Below are 19,709 nucleotides of genomic sequence, written 5' to 3' on the forward strand. Positions count from 1 at the left end.
CCATTAACGGTCTAACCGCAGCTATTGGGCTGTGCGTCTCACCGTCTCTGTATGCAGACGACTTTTGTATTTCCTACTGCTCCTCCAGTGTGTTGCTAAGCGGCGCCTACAGGGAACCATCCACAAGGCGCCATCACGGGCTCTAGACCATGGCGTCCAGTCGCGTGTCATGCACTTGTGTCGGCGTCGTACCATTCATCCGGAACCAGAACCTTACCTTCATGATGGTCCATTCCCTATAGTGGAGACATGTCGATTCTTAGGACTGGTTTCCGACGCCAGATGGACTTGTCTCCCTCATCTTTGTCAGCTTAAGCAGAAGTGCTGGCAGCACCTCATTGCCCTCTGCTGCCTGAGCAACACCAATTGAGACGCATATGACTCTACACTGCTGCAGCTCTACAGAGCCCTTGTTCAATCCTGCCTTGACTATAGGAGTCTTGTTTATAGTTCGGCGGCACCCTCAACATTGCAGTTACTAGACCCAGTGCACCACTGCAGAGTTCGACTAGCAACGGGTGCTTTTAGCACAAATCCAGTGGCCAGTTTACATGTGGAGGCTGGAGCCCTTTCACTGGAGATCAGACGTGCATCACTGCTCACCAGTTACATTGCACACATTCGTAGGTCTCCTGTGCATCGAAATTACCATCTCCTTTTCCCAGTCACGAAGGTTCATGTCCTGCATCGGCGGCCCAGGTCAGGGATTTCGATTGCAGTTCGCGTCTGATCCCTTCCGCCTGAACTGTAGTCCTTCCCTTTACCACCTGTACTCCAGGTCCATTCACATACACCTCCATGGTGTATACCTCGGCCACAGCTTTGTCTGGACCTTTCGCATGGCCTTTAGGACTCAGTACCTCCCAAGGCTCTCCGCTGTCACTTCCTCTCGAGTCTTGACGCGTCCTGGGCTCTGAAGTGGTTTACACCGACGGCTCGACGGCTGACGGTCACGTTGGCTTCGCCTATGTTCACAGAGGACATACTGAACAGCACTCCTTGCCGGATGGCTGCAGTGTTTTCACTGCAGAGCTGGTGGCCATATCTCATGCTCTTGAGCATATCCGTTCATACTCTGCTCCTTGAGCAGCCTACAGGCTATCGACCGGTGCTACCCTCGCCATCTTTTGGTAGCGATCATACAGGGGTCCATCTATGCCCTGGAAGGGTCCAGTCGTTCAGTGGTGTTTGTCTGGACCTCAGGGCACGTTGGAATCCCAGGTTATGAACTTGCTGACAGACTGGCCAGACGGGCTACGCGGAAATCGCTTCAGGAGATGGGCATCTGGATAACTGACCTGCTTCAGTATTATGCTGTAACGTTTATTGGATTTGGGAGACAGAATGGCATAACTTCGGTGCGGGCCTCTCGCAGGAATTCTCTGGTTCTCTGCGGGCTCCGCATCAGTCACTCATGGGTGACCCACTGCTATCTCCTGCACTGTGAAGACCCACCTCAGCGTCGGTGCGGCGCCCGGTTGACAGTGGCCAGTATTCTGTTGCGCTGTCCTACTTTGGCTGACCTGTGACATAGTCTTCGGTTACAGGGTTGTTAGGCTTCCAGCATACGACTGCCACTTCAACGCCATCGAAATGCCTTAGGCACAGATTAAACACTACGTCGCAACAAATACCAAAAGCCGGCCTCTGACAGATATTCAAACACTGTAGGAGGAAGCAGTGACACAAATGGTTCAAATGGCTCTGAGCACTTTGGGACTTAACATCTCAGGTCATTAGTCCCCTAGAACTTAGAACAACTTAAACCTAACTAACCTAAGGACATCACACACATCCATGCCCGAGGCAGGATTCGAACCTGCGACCGTAGCGGTCGCGCGGTTCCAGACTGTAGCGCCTTTAACCGCTCGGCCACTCGGGCCGGCAGCAGTGACACAGATAACGCCACAGAAGTGGAGTTACTTGTACGCTACACAGAAACCATTGTTAAGGAAGCATGAAAAAGTGAAGTAAATGAAGAAACTAATATCGAAAATATACTCATATCCTTAGACAATTCCAGTGACTCTTCCACGGACCATAGCTCAGATAATGACGGCTTCGAGGAAGAAAGTGATTCTGCAATGTAATTGGTAAGTTCCTATGGGACCAAACTGCTGAGATCATTGGTCCCTAGGCTTACTCACTATCACTACTTAATCTTGCTTACTCACGCCAAGGGCAACACATACACCCATGCCCGAAGAAGGAGTCGAACCTCCGGCGGGGACATTGGTGTTTCATATTTTTGACTGAATGGAATGTACGATATTTGCACAATTAATGTCATCTTATTTATAAGGGACACTCCTCTACACATGTATGACAATCTACATGCATACTACAGTGACTGGTAAGTACTCAAGAAGTTTATATTGTATTAATGTTGTTAGTTACTGTATTTACTTGTCGACTCAGGTCCATTTAAGTTCCCCTTCCGTATCCAATACGACAACTGAAAGTGTTTCATTCTGATTATTGTAAAAGACAGTGCACTTCCCGTTGCTTTTGTTGAGGTATAGAAATAATAGGAGCACGTTATCATTTTATAAGCAAGAGTGCATTTGTTAAGCCGCGGGATATTATGATCTTGTAAAGCGATCTCTACTGCACATTAAAACGCGGGGTGGGAAGGTGGTCCAATTAGGAACCGCACAGCTGTCACTGCTACAGCCATACTCCTAGCACACGCATGGGCGCACCGACGAGATCGCCCCCTACCATGATCAACTGTCTTCGATGTCAGTCACCATGTTATTCGGATCCGGATATAGAAACTCGGAAAAATTCAAGGAAATATACACTATCATCCGCTTCATCTGCTGAAGAAGACTCTTTACATCAACAAGAACATCTATCCACGAATGCTCTACCTTTCCTGCCTAAGTAAATACAGCAAAATTAATTTAGTGTCCTCAATTACTTTGATTCGTTTACCACCGGAAGGTGATAGGTCAACATCAAAATATCTCGTGCTTATCAAGTAAAGCGACTGATGTAGTAATTCTCTGCACTTTCTAAATTAAGGGGAGGTTTACTATCTTTGGCCCGAAAAAAGCATGTTCTTTGAGAATTTTTTCTCGGGATGTGTTATAGATATCAATGTCAAATTTGGTCAAAATGTTTTTTGATATTTTCTTTACAAACTGGAATTTTTTCGATCGGAAATGTCTAAGAGCAAAGGCGGAAGTACCGTCGGAACGAAACAAAATTTCGATGTAGACCTCCACGCGCGGTATGTGACAGGTCAGCTGCTTCGCTTCATGCCTTCTCAGTCTCACGACGACGTAATCCTGCAGTGGAATTGCGGCGGTTTTTTCCACCACCTGGCTGAGCTACGACAACTGTTAAGCTGTCCACCTGCTTTCTGCATTGCCCTCCAGGAAACCTGGTTCCCGGCAATGTGGGCCCCTGCCCTTCAGGGCTATAGGAGATATTATAAAAACCGTAGCGAATGTGATAGAGTGTTAGACCGAGTTTGTGTCTATGTCCTGCAATCGGTGTGTAGTGAAACTGTGCCCCTTCAAACTCCCCTTGAACCTGTGGCTGTCAGAATAAGAACGACGCAGGAAATAATCATCTGCAACGTATATCTTTTTTCAGATGGTGCTGTACCCCTGAACACATTGGCTGCACTGATTCGTCAACTACCCAAACCTTTCCTCTCTTTGGGAGATTTTAACGCCCATAACCCCTTGTGGGTGGCACCATGCTTATTAGAAGTCAAATTATTGCAATTCTTCGCCTGAAATCAAAATTGAGTTGACGTTAGCGAGGCATATAAGGTTCTTTAGGACTTGTACCTCGCTTAAGTTATTCGGACCATAGGAAACAAAATGGGGCCCATTTGAAAAAAAAATAGGGTTTCTTTCATCGATTTTTTGGACTTCGTCGGCCAAGTTAAAATATTTATAGTTGATGGATCGGAATAAAAGTGGTACAACTCCTAGACAATTTAGTTAGCTTCGTCGGAAACAAAGAATCATGCCAATCGGTTTAGTAGATTTGAAGTTTCCATACCGCGCGATAAAAGAAAGTCATTTCGAGAAAAACGCCGTTGAAGTTTTGACTACATATATAAGCAATGCTATGCAACGTACGTTCAATCTGCTATTCCGGGTCCCTAAACTAGTCCTTCATCTTCCTCATAGAGGGCGTTCTGCTCGATCTGGGCCATTCTGCGCTGTTCCACAGCCGCTCGTACGGCCGGTGAAAAGTGGTTTTCGGCCGCTTGAATCCGGTGGTCGTCCGAATGCTTGGCGAACTGCGTCGAATAGAGTCCCAGGGTGACGTCCATCGTTGTCATGATCCTCATAATTGCTGAATACCCTTCGTTGAAGCTGCCCACTGCCAGTAAGGTCGCAATCTCCACAGTCTTTGCGCCAGAATGCAAATGCTTGGGGGCTAAGTTCCAAACACACTCGTTCAAGCTTTCATTTGAATTTTGTGTGTCTCCTGCCAAGCACTGGTACAATAACTCGTCCTCCGAAATGGCCTCGTAGATCGGATGAATCACTTTTTGAACTTCTTTGGAGAGGGGCTGATCGTGTTGATATTCGTCCAGATGTCCGGTAGCCTCTGCAATGCGCCATTTGCACCAACTAGTTTCCCCAGGAGGACAACTTCGTTGTTGTGGGCGGTCATCCGTCGAACATTTGTGGAAATACGTTGCCCAAATTGCCTTCCTCATCTGTTCCACCGAACTGGGATGCCGTCAGATTGCCAAACCGTAGTACGTCGTAAGCTTCTTGATCACTTTACCAGTTTTAGTCATGGGCAAGCACATAGATTAGTTTTTCGCGGCTACAAAGTCGAAATTCACAAAAAAAAACTGGTGCGTGAAAAAGGCGGATTTCAGGCAGGTGCATTTTTTTGTTTAACTGCAAATAACAAAAATTTCCGTTCCGTATTCGAAAAAACCGTTTCTAAACACTTTTATGGATCCAAAAATGAAATTTAAATAAAATCGATTTTTTGAACCAAAAGATAGTAAACCTCCCCTTAACTTTACACTCGCAGCATCAAAAACAGTCCACTATGGACGATGTAGTGGGACGAAATTGAAGCGTCAACTATCCACCAGTGTCAGCCCAGTTTGCAGATGAATATAAGTTTAATTTAGTTTGTTTATGTATTTTTGTAATATTTGTAATGGATGTGAAGTGTCTAAAGTTTTGTATTTTTTTATGTTTCATGTACGGAGAGGGCGGCGCAACGACCGGAGACAGCATATTCGTTGCCGGGACCGGAGAGAAAATTGCTGGCCACTATACGTCGCGGGTCGACAGCCAAAGAGCGACAGAAGATTCTGAAACCGATTTGTTGCGTCGTGCTTCTAAAAATTGAAAATGAATAATTTGTAATGTTTTGTACAACAATGACGTCGCAGAGAGTTTAATTTTATTGATACTGTTAGTTTTGTCTCGTCAAGGCTCAGGTTCACGTCTGTATGAAGGAAGATAATAAACTGGTGGATGCTATTAAAGTTGAAATACGTGTTCCGAGGATTTATTTATGAAGAATTATGTGAATGAATTAATAATATATTTGACAAGATTATTGAATTTTGACAGCGTTCATCGCGACTTTGAATCTCAAAAGTTTATTCAATGTGGTTCTAATATCGATTAAATCAGATAACGTGTATCAATATAATTTCTGAGGAGAAACAAACGACATCTAAAATTGAAAAGGTTTACGAAAACCAATTGGCCCGAGTGACGTAGTTCTGTGCATACGACTCAAATGATGTTTTACAGTTTCGTTCAAGAACTATTCTGAGACAATTTAAAAAGAATATAAATAATTTTGAAGTGTGTTGTAACTGACGTAGGTGACGAAGTCTGCACTTGGTCATATGTCGAAAGAAAATCATTTAAACAAATCTATACGTCGTTACACTACAACGAGTAGCTTTAAAAATATGTGAGTAATCTCGAACATTGTTACTTTCCTAACATTAATTCCTAAATTAAGCAATATAGGAACAAAAAGCACCGGTCAACATAATACGCAGCAAGGATTCACATACATGTTGTCTTTTGTTTTTTAGAGAAGAAGTTATTTTTTATGTTCGTTTCATATCGCACAAAACTGGAAAACTCCACAGTGTCACGACCGACGACCCCTTCACATTGAGCTACCGCAGGCGGAACATTGTTTCCAATGGCGGCCTTCACACGACGCCACTCCGTGGCGCATTTAAGCGGCCAAGCCTCGGATCGCCGCATGTGGAAAGCCGGCACGTGACGTCAGCGTGGCAGTAGCACCAACGAAACTGCTCGCTGTAGCATCGAAACCTGATCGCAGCAACAGCGGCAACTGTTCTAAGTGGCGGCGTACCTGTGTGAAGGCTCAGGAGCTGCAGAGAAGCACATCTCGGTAGCGCCGAAACTGTTTGGATATGATCCTGAATTCTGGTCAAGCAGTACAATAGTAGTAGCAGTAACGACAATGGGGGCAAAGCAGACAGTGCCCTAATAAGAGAAACGCGAAGCGCGTACTGCTGTGGCAGACTGGGAAGCCCTGCTATTTGGCGCCCACAATTCGAACAGGAGGGGGAGTACAAGCCATTGGTATAGGTAGTAAAATCACTGACCAAGACTCTAAATTCGAGCTCTTAACTTTGGCGTAGAATACAAAAATTACCAGTTGTTTTTAACTTCGTTTCAACTCTCGGGGCGTGAGGGGGGGCGGCGGAAATCGCTCCTCTGCCCCCCCCCCCCTTTAATCCACCCTTGTCTCTTTCTGCACGGCTTGCTGCTAGCGTGCTAGACGATGCGAAGTAGCGCTATTTGTTAGGGAACTGCTGAGTGACTTGTCATTTCACTTGGGCGGGTATCCACCTGCTGGCGATAAGTAGAAACAAATCAAATGCCAGCTTTTAAAACGGTATTCAGGCTGTAGAAACCCCAGTCCGTCACGTGAAAGAAATGGACCTACTGCACATGCTCGTAACAAGCGTGGAATTCCGAACCGTTATTGGTTGCAAAGCTGGACGGGTGGTGCGTTATACTCCTAGGTGCATATACAAAGTTCAAACGTATAATATTTGAAAACATTTGCGACGGTACGCGATTAGATCGGATTAAATTTAGTTTGGAAGAATTAGTTTGGAATTTTTTGGGTAGGCTCAACCTTAGAGGTTTAATGGACTCTTCACCACTGTCGGGCTGCTCAGATTGTCTCCTAAATCGTGTCTGTAGATCAGGAAGTAAGGAAGCGCCTATTATGCTTCCTTGAGGAATGCCAGACGTTACCTCTGTTTTATTCGATGACTTTCCGTCAGTTACTACGAACTGTTGCGTTCCTGACCGGAAATCGTGAATCCAGTCGCACAGCTCAGAGGATGCTACATAGGCACGCAATCTGACTTGACGTTGCTTGTGAGGAACGGTGTCAAAATCGTAAACTTTCACGGCCGGAAATATCATGTCCATTATAATTATCCGGGCTGTTATGCTGTGGTCGGTTGATGAATTCTGTGGTGATTCCCAACGTTTCGTCTCCGACTGCGGTAGACGTCTTCAAGGGGGTCCGTAGCTTGATCGCAGGTCTAACACACACACTGGCTCGCAACTGACTGCCGCTAAATTCCGTGTCCGCGCGCCCCCGCGCCGCGGCGTGACGTCACGTGTTTTGAAAACGTCAGTGCAATTGGCCGCTGTCCGTCGCCGTCGATCGCCGTTGCCATCACCCAGTAGTGGACGAGTGGTACACATGCCGGTGTTAAAGAAGATGTGTACCACTCGTCCACTACTGGGTGATGGCAACGGCGATCGACGGCGACGGACAGCGGCCAATTGCACTGACGTTTTCAAAAAACGTGACGTCACGCCGCGGCGCGGGGGCGCGCGGACACGGAATTTAGCGGCAGTCAGTTGCGAGCCAGTGTGTGTGTTGGACCTTCCACCAAGCTACGGACCCCTTGAAGATGTCTACCGCAGTCGGAGACGAAACGTTGGGAATCACCACAGAATTCATCAACCGACCACGGCATAACAGCCCGGATAATTATAATGGACATGGTGTCAAAATCGTTCTGAAAATCTAAAAATATGGAATTAATTTTGCAACCCCAGTCGACAGCACTCAATATTTCGTGAGAATAAAGAAATCGTTTTCTTCGACGTAACTCATAGAGTTCGAACACAACGTATTTTCCAAAATCCTACTGCTGTTCGACGTTAGCTAATCCCTGTCTTGGGTATCGGTGTGACTTGCCCAACATTTCAACCTTTAAGTACGGGTCTTTTGACGAGCGAGCGGTTGTACATGACTGCAAAGTATGGAGCCATTGTTATCAGCATACTCTGAAAAGAACCTGCATGGTATACAGTCTGGACCAGAGACAACGCATTTATTTAGTGATTTAAGTTGCTTCGCATGAGAGCTTCTGTGAAGTTTGGTAGGTAGGAGACGAGATACTGGCGCAATTAAAGCTGTAAGGACGGGGCGTGAGTCGTGCTTGGGTAGCTCAGTCGGTAGAGTACTTGCCCGCGAAAGGCAAGGGTCCCGAGTTCGAGTCTCGGTCCGGCACACAGTTTTAATCTTCCAGGAAGTTGCATCAGGATCCACTGCAAGTACTATGACAGTTAGGCGGAAGGTGAGAAAACTTGGATTTCATGGTCGGGCGGCTGCTCATAAGCGACACATTACGCCGGTAAATGCCAAACGACGCCTCGCTTGGTGGAAGGAGGGTAAACATTGGACGATTGAACAGTGGAAAAACGTTGTGTGGAGTGACGAATCACGGTACACAATGTGGCAATCCGATGGGAGGGTGTGGGTATGGCGAATGCCCGATGAACATCATCTGCCAGCATTTGTAGTGCCAACACTAAAATTCGGAGGCGGTGGGGTTATATTGTGGTCGTGTTTTTCATGGAGTGGGCTTGCACCCCTTGTTGTAAGCACCTTCTTGCTTCCCACTGTTGAAGAGCAATTTGGGGAAGGCGATTGCCTCTGTCAACACAATCGAGCACCTGTTCATACTGCACAGCCTGTGGTGGAATGGTTACACGACAATAACATACCTGTAATGGACTGGACTGCACAGAATCCTCACCTGAATCTTATAGCACATCTTTGGGATTTTTTGCCAGGCCTCACCGACCGTCATCGATACCTCTCCTCAGTGCAGTACTCCGTGAAGAATGGGCTGCCATTCCCCAAGAACCCTTCCAGCACCTAATTGAACGTATGTGGCCAACACCACATTGAATCCCAGCATTACCAATGGAGGGCGCCACGAACTTGTAAGTCATTTTCACCCGGGTATCCGGATACTTTCGATCACATAGTGTATAATTGTATGAGTAGGGTAACTATTTGAAATGAGACTCAAGTTGTCTTTTAACCGTTCAGCAACTAAATCATCTGAGTCGGGGGTCGGTAAAAGTAACAAATAATTAATTTATTCCGGTTATCAAATAGAACCTCTACCCACACTAACTCACTGGAAATATCTGCTTCAGTTTCTCTTAAAGGTAAACTACTTCTGACAGCAATAAATATTCCACCACCATCCGTACCTAATCTATCATTTCTGAACACGGCTAAGTCCTTTGTAAAAATTTCGGCTGAACATAATTCCGGCTTTAGCCAGCTTTCCATATCTATAACTATTTGAGCGTCTGTGCTTTCTAGTAGCACTGGCAGCTCTCATTCTTTCCCAGTACAGCTACGACAATTTACAACTACAAAACCGATTGTTACTGTATCTACCTTCCGTGTTTGCCCTGCACCCTCTTGGACTGACGGTTTCTCGAGACCCTCCAACGTGAATAACCGCCCACCCGCTCCACACAGCCTCCACTACTGGTGTACCCGCCTCCTGTGTGCTGTAGACACTGACCTCTTAAATGAAACCTACCACTCTGTGGCGCAAGTCGAGGAATCTGCAGCCTACATGATCACAGAACCGTTTGAGCCCCTGATTCAGATCGTCCACTCAGAAATATAGAGAAGGGCGACAATGTTCCTGTAGACGATGTTACAGATGATAAGCTCCGCCTTCATCTCACAAGCAAGACCGACAGTCCTTACCTGTTTAGCTAGCTGCCCGAAACCAGAGAGAATCTCCATAATCCTCAACTCGTCTGCCGATCTGAGAGCGGTAGACCCATAGTAAATTATGCACTGGTAGCATGGATACAATGACAGAGTGGAAAAATGAGAAAAGTGGACTCAAGAAACGCTGTGTAATTTGACTCGTTTGTATTTTAGCACTCAATTTGTTCATCCCCACATTGGGTGGGCCTGTTGTTACTACACCCAATTGAGTGCGACATTACAGCAAAAGTTAAATCTATTAAAAGTCTCTATTTCTCTAACTGTAGATATATATATTCAAAATTTATATTCACTTGTACTCAATGAAGTTTCTCATTTGTCGCAATAGTTGTGTATTATAAGGGGAAGTGTTGTGCAGGGTGGTTATAATTAAACTTTCGCTACTTGAGCCGATGCAGGCAGAAAACTGTTTACCTTATGGATACCCAACTTCACAGCACAACGTTTTACGCCTACTATTGACTATAAGGATACAGGGTAGAAAATCGAACTGTTTATGAGTTTATTAAATTGCATAGTCTTTCTTGATTGCACTGATATATATTATGGGGTTTCAAATAAAAAATGACCTATATATATATCAAATTTTAAAGTTACGGTCATGTATGCCACCACGCCCCCTTTATTTCTGTTTCAGGAACCAGTATCATTTCGAAAAGACCTGCGAACTTTCTGTTTCCAGCGATTGTGCGTATGATACCTTGTATATGTTGGTAACAGTGCAGGTTTCTAGTATCTGTAAGTGATTATCTTTGCTTGATTTACTTTTGTTTCGCTGAAGCAGTTTGTTCATGTATTACTGAATGTTTGTTGCCCAATAGCTACATATATTCGTGAAAGTAAACATCCTTTAGTGCGCAATAAATACGAACTATGCCACGAATCAAGAAATTAAATAAAAGGAAATTCCGTGGTAACCATCTGACAAACAAAGCAAGCCACACTGTTGAAAGTAACCTATGTATCAGTTCTTCAGGGAAGAAACTCCCACATGGCACGCCTCCTGGTGATTTCTAGCGGATTTGTTGTTGCTGATGTGGCGAAACGTAAACAATGTGATGGTGTAGGCTGTCTGGAAATAACATCAAAGTAGCAGGAAGGGCTTAGCGTCAAAATTAGTTTTCTGTGTAGATCCTGCACTAAATCTACCTCGAAAATGACTTCGAACATTGTGCATAATTCATATGATGTGAATTTGAAGTTTGTTTATGCAATGCTTCCAATAGTAACAGGACAAAAGGCTACTCAAACGTTTTGTCGTTTGATGGACCTTCCTCCTCCCCAGTAGGTTTAGCAAGTACATAAAAATACTTTTAGATGCCTTGACGGTTGTGTGTAAAGCATCTATGAAAAGTGCAGTAGAAGAAACTGCAAATATTAGTGGAACCAGGGACATATCTGTTGCTCTTGATGGAACATGGATAAGTCGAGGACATCGTCCTTGAATGCTGTTGTAAGTGCTACTTCTCTGGAGAATGGAAAAGTTTTCGATGTTGAGTGCTTATCTAAGTACTGCCACACGTGCCATGGTAACAAATGGTTCAAATGGCTCTGAGCACTATGGGACTTAACTTCTAAGGTAATCAGTCCCCTAGAACTTAGAACTACTTAAACCTAACTAACCTAAGGCCATCACACACATCCATGCCCGAGGCAGGATTCGAACCTTCGACCGTAGCGGTCGCGCGGTTCTAGACTGTTGCGCCTAGAACCGCTCGGCCACCCTGGCCGGCGCCATGGTAACGCGGAAGGACATATTGAACATCAGTGTACGAAGAATTATGATGGTTACGGTGGAGGTTTGGAGTGTGATGGAGCTCTACAAATATTTCAGAGGTCGGTGAGTGTTTATAACGTTAGATATAGTAAGTGCCTAGGCAATGGGGACTCTAAAGCTTTCAATAAGATTAATGAGTTCAATGTTTATGGTGATACCTTGGTAGCAAAACTGGAGTGTTGTCTACATGTGCAAAAGGGGATGGGTGCTACATTGAGGAATCTACGAAGAGAAATGAAAGGAAAGTTGCTATCTGATAGAAAATCTCAGTCTGGCGAGGCAGATTGACAATAACTGAAATAGACATTCTTCAGAATTATTATGGACGGTCCATTAGACGAACTGCACCTCTGAATGATGTTACAGCAATGAGAAAAGCTGTATGGATCACCTACATTCATAAGTCGTCCACAGGTGACCACCCTGTTCGCGGAATTTGCTCTAAAGGAGCAGATTCTTGGTGTGGTTACCGAAAAGCAAAAGAAAGTGGTCAAATATACCATCATAAGCATTCTCTTCCTGAGCCTGTTATGAATGAAATAAAACCAAGTTTTAGAGACCTGAGTGACCTTTTTTTGCTTAGTAAATGTCTTCATGGGGGCACAGAGTACAAATGAAAGTTTCAACCACTGCATATGGGAAAGTTTACCCAAGAATATTTCTGTAGAACTAAATACAATAAAAGTTGGTGTACTAGATGCAGTGATATGTCTCAATGATGGAGTGATGGGAAAGTTGGAAGTCCTGATAAATTTAGGCATAAATTTGGCTCTAATATGGAAGATCAATTGCTTACCTGTGACAGACAACAGGTGCATGAAGCTGAAAGATTCGCTCTTCAACTTACCAAAGAAGCAAGAAGTGCTAAAGGAAATGCCAAAAGGAAGCTTGAAGATGAAGAAATGCTGCGGGATACTACGCTTCAGAAATGTTCTGAGGCACAGTTTAATTGTACTCATATCTTCATTCGCAATTTCCCGCAAGTTGTATTTTTCTAAATTCAGGTACAAATATTTCCTAAAGTTTATAAAGCATTGTTCTAATTTTCTTTCTGTAACTTGCAGTAGTCAATACTTATGCAGTAGACCTAAGCTTTATTGCAGAATCAACTAAATTGTAGAAAAAATAACACTTTTATTAGGAACAAAATTATAAAAATTAAAATGTAAGATGTGATATTTTTTATTCATATAATATACATAATACGTGGAATTATATAGGGCCAGTACCTCGGCCATCGTGTCATCATATCTGGTAAAAATTTGGTCTCCGTCAAATGTATAACACTGGATTTTTTGGTAAAAAAATTGCGTCAATTTCTTTGTAATTTTTTAATGACTCTTAACAGGTTCAAACATATTCAAAATACTTCTAATTTGTTTAGAAAGTGTGCTGCATTACTTGATATCAACAAAAAACCCGTAAAACATATACATTATAAACAGTGCCTGAAAGAAATAGGTGTTGATTTATACATAATACTGAGCCGGGAAAGTGCCCTGCATCCTTCAACACATATTTTTGCCACCAACTACAATTATATTATATGAGTTCAAACTGTGCTCTTCAGGATTTGCATTGTCAGTAATGTTAGTGTCACTGTGGTGTCACCGCCAGACACCACACTTGCTAGGTGGTAGCCTTTAAATCGGCCGCGATCCGTTAGTATACGTCAGACCCGCGTGTCGCCACTGTCAGTGATAGCAGACCGAGCGCCACCACACGGCAGGTCTAGAGAGACGTACTAGCACTCGCCCCAGTTGTACAGCCGACTTTGCTAGCGAAGCTACACTGACCGATACGCTCTCATTTGCCGAGACGATAGTTAGCATAGCCTTCAGCTACGTCATTTGCTACGACCTAGCAAGGCGCCATAGCAGTTGATAATGAATATTATGAAGCATGTACCGTAACGAGAGATGTTCTACAATTGTGGATTAAAGTTAAGTATTACATCATCTACGTACTTTATTTGCAATTCTCAAGATATTGTCCTGTTCCAGACCTCACTCCAGTCAGCGTGTAATTAAACGCGTGCATTTCGGCCTCCTCTAGAAAAAGTGTTGGCTCTTCTGCCAACACTACAGTCACGACCTTTTTTAGGCTCCGGTACTGGCACGCCAACGTAGGATTGGAACACAAGCATCAGAGTGCACTACAACTGGCTACAGTCATTATGGGTCTGGACAAGGGGAGCAGCTCGTAAAGCTGTTTTACCATAATAGCAGCAATAGCGCTGCTGGTCTTTGAGAGTACTCACGCATATGGAGAGGTCCTTTTCCCGCACCTGAGTTGAAGCACATGATTCGGAAGTTTGAATTAGCTAAGTGTTTGGGAATTGCTTCTTAGAATGATGGTCAGTTGCGCCACAAATTGTTGAAGAAATTACTTTTACCATATCTGAGAATGTGCGACCTCCAAGAAGTACTGGAGTTGTGTCACAACAGCTTAACATTCCACAGCCCACCTTTCGAAAAGTGCTACGAAAAATAGTGAAATGGTGTCGCTAATGCGGTTCCAAGCCCTCGTGGATGCAGATGGTCGTGACGTTGAGCAACGTGTGAAACTTAGAACGTAAACATGGTGCGCGATTAACAAGACTTCTGGTCAGGTGAATACAGGGTTATAAATACAAAATCAAATAGGGGTAATGCAGGAGTAGGTTTAATAATGAATAAGTAAATACGGAAGCAGGTAAGTTACTATGAACACCATAGTGAACGCATTATCATAGACAAGATATACACGAAACCCACACCCACCACAATAGTAGAAATTTATTTGCCAACCAGGTCCGCAGATGAAGAATAGATTGGAGAAATGTATGATGAGATAAAAGAAATTATTCAGATAGTTAAGTGAGACGAAAATTGAATTTTGGTGGGGAAATGGATTTCAATAGTGGCAAAAGGAAGAGAAGGAAAAATAGTAGGTGAATATGGAATTGGGGAAAGGAATGAAAGAGGAAGCCACCTGGTAAAATTTTGCACAGATATTAACTTAATCATAGCTAACATTTGGTTTAAAAATCATGACAGAGGGTTGTATACATGGAAGAGACCTGGAGACACCGGAAGGTATCAGAGTGATTATATACTGGTAAGACAGAGATTTCAGAACCGGGTTCTAAATCGAGTCCAGTGATTGATGTGGACTCTGACCACAATTTATTGGTTTTCAACTGTAGATTAAAACTGAAGATACTGCATAAAAGTAGGAAATTAGGGCGATAGGACCCGGATACTTTGAAATAACGAGAGGTTGTTGAAAGTATTAGTGGGAGCTTTAGGCAACAGCTGGCAAGAACGGGGGAAAGGAGTACAGTATAGGACGAATGGGTATGTCAAGACAGAGATTTCAAAACCAGGTTTTAAACTATAAGACATTTCCTGGGACAGATGTGGACTCTGATCACAATTTGTTTGTTTTGAACTGTAGATTAAAACTGAAGAAATTGCAAAAAAGTAAGAAATTAGGGCGATAGGACCTGGATAATTGAAACAACGAAAGGTTGTTGACAGTTTCAGTTAGAATACTAGGCAACAGTTGGCAAGAACAGTAGAAAGGAGTACAGTATAAGGCTGTTTACAGCTTTCACAGAAATCAGCTGGCAGTTATAAGAGGAAAGGCGCATGAAGAGGAAGCAGTTGTTGAGAAGGGAGCGAGACAGGGCTGTAGCCTATCTGGAATGTTAATTGAATCTATACGTTGAGCTAGCAGTAAAGGAAACCAAAGAAAAATTTGGAGTAGTAATTAAAGACCAGGGAGAAAAAATAAAAACTTTGAGAGTCGGCGATGACACTGTATTTCTGTCACAGACAGCAAAGTGCTTGGAAGAAGAGTTGAGTGGAATGGACAGCGTCTTGAAAGAAGAATATGGAGTGAATATCAACAAAAGCAAAAACAGAACAATGGAATGCAGTCGAATTAAATGAGTTGATGCTGAAGGAATTAGATTAGGAAACGAAGAACTTAAAGCAGCAGATGATTTTTTATTTTTTTATTTTCGCAGTAAAATAACTGATGCTCGCTAAAGTGGAGAGGATGTAAAATGTAGTCTGGCAATGACAAGAGAAGCGTTTCTGAAGAAGGGAAATTCATCGAATATAGATTTCAGTGTCAGGATTTTTTTTTCTGGAAGTATTCGTTTGGAGTGTAACCATGTATGGAAGTGACAATAAACAGTTTAGACGATAAACAATTTAGATAAGAAGAGAACAGAAGCTTTTGAATTCTGGTGCTACAGAAGAGTGCTAAAGATTAGATGGGTAGATTACGTAACTAATGAGGAGGTACTCAACCGAATTGGGGAGAAAAGAAATTTATGGCTCAACCTGACTACAAGAAGGGGTCAGTTGATAGAACATGTTGTGAGACATCTGAGTATCACCAATTTAATGTTGGAGGGGAGTTTGAGGGGATAAATATCGTAGAGGGAGACCAAGACATGAATACAGAACGCAGACTCAGAAGGATGTAAGTTGCAGTAGTTATTTGGAGATGAAGAGGTTGGCACAGGATAGAGTAGCTGCATCAAACTAATCTTCGGACTGAAGACTACAACAGCTACAATAAGATGGGTGCTTCTGCACTGTTTCCAAGTTCAATGTGAAGCTGTCTATCAACAAGATAATGCAAGACAGCATGCTGCTGGTGCTATGCTAATGTACCTTGTTACAGAGGGTGTTCGATTGTTCCCTTAGCCAACATGTTCTCCAGATCTAGCAATAATTTTTTAAATTTAAAAATGAACTTTCGAGATCGCAATAATATTTCTTTGTTAATGGGTTTCTGCTTTTTGGTCTCCTATGGCTGGAACTGGCGGCTCCTATGATTTTTCGTACGTGTACGATAGTGGTATCACGAAAAATCCGAAGATGCCTCTATCAAGAACGCATACATTTTTGTTTGAACAATGTTTAACGAAAATTTGTTTTCATTAAATGTTGCCACACTTGCACAAGAATACTTGATTATTTACTCACGAACGAAACTTTACTTGCAATCATTATGAGTGATCTGAGTGTGACTGAATATCTACAACACTTCTTTATTTAAATGTTGTTGTAATATATTAGTTTGGTCTGGAAAGTGGTCAACTCGAATCAAGTCATATCTGTAGACCTTACGAACGATTTATTTTGTTGGGGTTGGCCTTCAGCTAATGGAAAAGCAGGCAGCAGCAGGTCAAGTGGAGACTGAGATTTCTCGAGTGAAGAACTCAAGGCAGTGATTCTGGACGCTCTTACGTATATTCTGGAAGAAGACAGAGACGCCTGTGGTGAAGTGCACGATTCAGTCATAGAGGTGATTAATTCTGTGCGATGAATGTTCGTCACCATACTTTAACTTCTGAAGGGACTTTATATGCCGAAAGGTCTGCATATGCTCCAGAGTAGAACTCAATTTTTTTTCTGCTTGTATTACGAAACTGGGGATATTCATTGTATCGTGTGTGATAATTTGCCAATCATCATGTTGAACCCTGAGCTGTTTTGAGCTGGTGAATACTTCATTTATTGTGATTACGAAAAGGACTCAGTTTTCACGTATCTTTGATGACTATTTATTTTGCGGATTTTGCTACAATTCTCATAGAGCTCTCAGTGTAACTTTACTGCATTTTAGGAGAATATATCTGCCTGTATTTTAATTCAATAGCGTAGGACCGGTACCCATTTATTTAAGCTACTCTTTCTTGAATAAACTTTATTCAACATAATTCTCTGACATCTACATAAATTACGAATGTTAGAACAGAACATTTGTTATTAAATCATTCATTTAACTTTTATTTTGTATTTTTGTGTATTTTATTAACTCACAATTGTAACAAGTGCATAGCCAATGTGACAGTAAGATCACAGGTACGGGTTTTTATTTGCAGTGAATTAGCTGCATATCATGGAAGTAGACGTGCCCGGGTCAGCCCTAAGATCACATCGAGCCATTCTTTTAAACTAATTGTCGCACAGCCCAAGTACATAACATACGAGTAACCACAGGTAAAGCAACTGGTTTGCTTGTATGGGATGCTGTTTAGAACAGCACCCACTCAACAGTAACCGTTAGGTACAGTGGCAAAGTGCAGTAGTAAAATCTTCGTAGTTTACTCGTTCTATAATAAAGAAATCAAATTTCAGTAATACATACCAGTATATTAAGAATGCACCGACCACATCAGAAAGTGGGATCGGGTACTGAGTGTAAACTCGATTTAGATAATTCAAACAAATCAGAATTTCCCAATTTTGAATTGTAGGCGAAATTATTGGTTTTGACTTACAACAAGCTTAATGTAACTGAGTACTATTGTTTCATAAAAAAAAAAGCTTGCTGCAACACATTGTAATAATGCCATGTATGCGTAACATAAAATTTATGTGAAGAGCTGTATTTTATTTTTGTGCTTATGGTTGCATTTGATTTTAAACTGAAGTTAGTTCATAAAATTGTCGCGTAATTTACGCATTTCGCATTTTATTCTAAATAAATTCATTTCCTTCCAGAATTAGTTCTCAGTCTGAAGCGGTGTGTGCGCTGATTTGAAACTTGCTGGCAAGTAAAGACTATATGCCGAAGTGGAACTCGAACCCTGTGACCTTTGCGTTTCTCCGGAAGGTGCTCTTCCGACTAAACTCTCCAAGCACAACTCACGACCCGCCCTCACAGCTTTATTTAAGCCATTACCTCTCCTCTTACGTTCCAAACTTCCCAGAATTTACCCTGCGTATCTTACGGAGCTAGCACTCCCGGAAGAAAGGATACTGCGGAGAAATGGCAACCAGAGGCTAGGGTAATGTTCCTAGAATGGAGAGGTACTAGTCGAAGTAAAGCTGTAAACGCGAATTGCATGGATAGCTCAGTCAATGGGTCACTTAGTAAGGTAGTCATATCATTTTGGTTTTAGCAAGTTATCGATGTGCACGTCAAAGAGATAGAGAAAGCAAGTTATGTTATCGTTAAACGATCTTTGGTCTTGTTGTGGCACAGTCTTTGCCTCTGCACAGTCTGATACATTCTTAGTTGAAGTGTGGTGGGTGATGGACGTATTCAGCATTGTTGTGTTGACGTGTGATTGTATGTGTTAGATAAAGGAAGATTTTTTGTAAAGAACACCAAGGATGACTATGATCTATATACGGAAACGCGGAAAAAATAAATTTGAATAATGTTATTTTTTTGAAGACCAAAGATTGAGGTAAGGATGCATCAGTGTGCAGCTGGTTTGTCGGAATTATTATTGCCTCAGAGCTGAGAGGAATACCACTCCTGTCCCCTTACTCATTCATTGATATATCAGCTGGTTAAGCTGTTTGGTTAACTTTGTACCCCTTCAAAATAATTTTTCACTTTGTTAAGCGTAGTATTGTTCATACCAATGTTATGTGTGAAAATCACGCGAAGTTTTACTCTGTCTTTTTGAACACGCACTTCATTCTAAAGTTGTTGTCTCGGAATATCATTTCATTGGATTAGCTACTCTCCCCATCTCACTGTTTAAAGAAGGTTTGAACCATGTCGTATGCAACAGTCTTGAATAGTGTTTGGAAATTTTATTTAAAAATAGAAATCTAGCTTAGTCGCTGTCTGCTTGCTGTTGTGCTTTTGAGAAATCTGCAACAATGTAGTCAAGAAAATTGTAAAGAAGAGAGGTAAAGGAGATTTTCATTAATGCCAGATAATTATTTTACTTCGGTTTCGCATTTAATACATATACAAGTTGTATTTTGGCCAGTTACAGTTCAGTTCCAATTACGTTCTGTTTAGCTAGAGGTTAGTATACGAGTTTAAGTTGGATAACAGTTTGTCGGTACATAGTTTTGGTAGAACTTAGACTTTTTATAGAGTGGGAGGT

The 19,709-nt window shown here is 42.6% G+C and overlaps 1 non-coding gene across 1 annotated transcript; it reads right to left on the reverse strand.

The window, feature by feature from the left end:
- Nucleotides 1-1,798: 1,798 nt before the first annotated feature.
- On the reverse strand, nucleotides 1,799-1,882 carry Trnas-gga (transfer RNA serine (anticodon GGA)). Its single transcript is given in 2 exon segments — nucleotides 1,799-1,833; nucleotides 1,843-1,882. It is a non-coding gene; the product is annotated as a tRNA-Ser (tRNA).
- Between the last annotated feature and the right edge of the window lie 17,827 nt (nucleotides 1,883-19,709).

This window comes from Schistocerca serialis, chromosome 5 (assembly GCF_023864345.2).
Source record: "Schistocerca serialis cubense isolate TAMUIC-IGC-003099 chromosome 5, iqSchSeri2.2, whole genome shotgun sequence".
In the NCBI taxonomy this organism is placed as follows: Eukaryota; Metazoa; Arthropoda; class Insecta; order Orthoptera; family Acrididae; genus Schistocerca; species Schistocerca serialis.